The sequence below is a fragment of the Myotis davidii genome, unplaced genomic scaffold (assembly GCF_000327345.1).
Source record: "Myotis davidii unplaced genomic scaffold, ASM32734v1 scaffold1708, whole genome shotgun sequence".
NCBI lineage: Eukaryota > Metazoa > Chordata > Mammalia > Chiroptera > Vespertilionidae > Myotis > Myotis davidii.
In genome coordinates this window covers 227,530-228,687 of record NW_006298443.1, presented here as the reverse complement: position 1 = coordinate 228,687, position 1,158 = coordinate 227,530, and positions in this window count along the sequence as shown.

Here is a 1,158-nt window from a genome sequence, read left to right as displayed (position 1 = left end):
CTTGTAGGGAAGTAGGTACAGAAGGGGAGGAATTAGGAAAAAGAAGAGTAGGCAAGCAGCTCCTGACTCATTCTTTGACAGCTTTATATTATTATTAGTTCTTCACTTTTTTTAAAAAAAGATATTTTTATTGATTTCAGAGAGGAAGGGAGAGGGAGAAAGAGAGAGACAAACAAAGGGAGAGAAAGAGACTCATTGATCAGCTGCCTCCTGCATGCTCCCCACTGGGGATAGAACCTGCAAACCGGGCATGTGTCCTTGATCGGAATCGAACCCGGGACTCTTCAGTCCGCAGGCTGATGTTCTATCCACTGAGCCAAACCGGCTAGGGCAGGGAAGGTCACTTTTGAAGAAGGTGATTTGCACTGAGATCCCAAGAAGGGCAGCACTGTAAATAACACAGGAATGAGCATTCCACATAGACGAGACATCCAGTGCCAAGACTCTTAGAAGGAAAACAGGCTTTGCCCATTCAAAGAACAGACTGTTCTTCAGGCCCCTGGGCCTCTCAAGCTTGGTGAGCAAAGGGGAGACGAAGCCATGCTTGGTTCTGGAAGTCCTAGAGGCAGCGTAAAAGCCCCAGGCTAACTCTGAGCACAGTAGGGAAGAAACAAATGCCAAATGTGGGGTGTAATACTATATCTCCCTAAAGAGAGACTTCCTAACTTCATCATATTTCCCAAGACTTATCATCCCTCCTCCCCCAAAGTGAATAGCACCTAATTCAGTGAACTGCTTAGGAAAACAGTACCTGCAATCGCCCTAGAGAAGGGAAGTGGAACTTGGGACATTATCTGTGAAGTCTCAGGGGAGGAGGCGGCCTACAGTGTCCCCAGACTGTGGGAGAAACATACACAAAAAGGTGAGAAGAAATGTGCAGCGAGGGGAAAGTTGGGGTTCTCATGCCAGAACCAAGTCTGCAAACAACTGGACAATGCATTAGCCCAGTGGTCGGCAAACTCATTAGTCAACAGAGCCAAATATCAACAGTACAACGATTGAAATTTCTTTTGAGAGCCAAATTTTTTAAACTTAAACTATATAGGTAGGTGCATTGTTATTAACTTCATTCGGGTACTCCTAAGCTGGCCTTTGCTAAAAACGCCCTCAATCTGATTAAGGTACGTTCGCTGAGGTCGACCCCTTCCAACTCTCCCA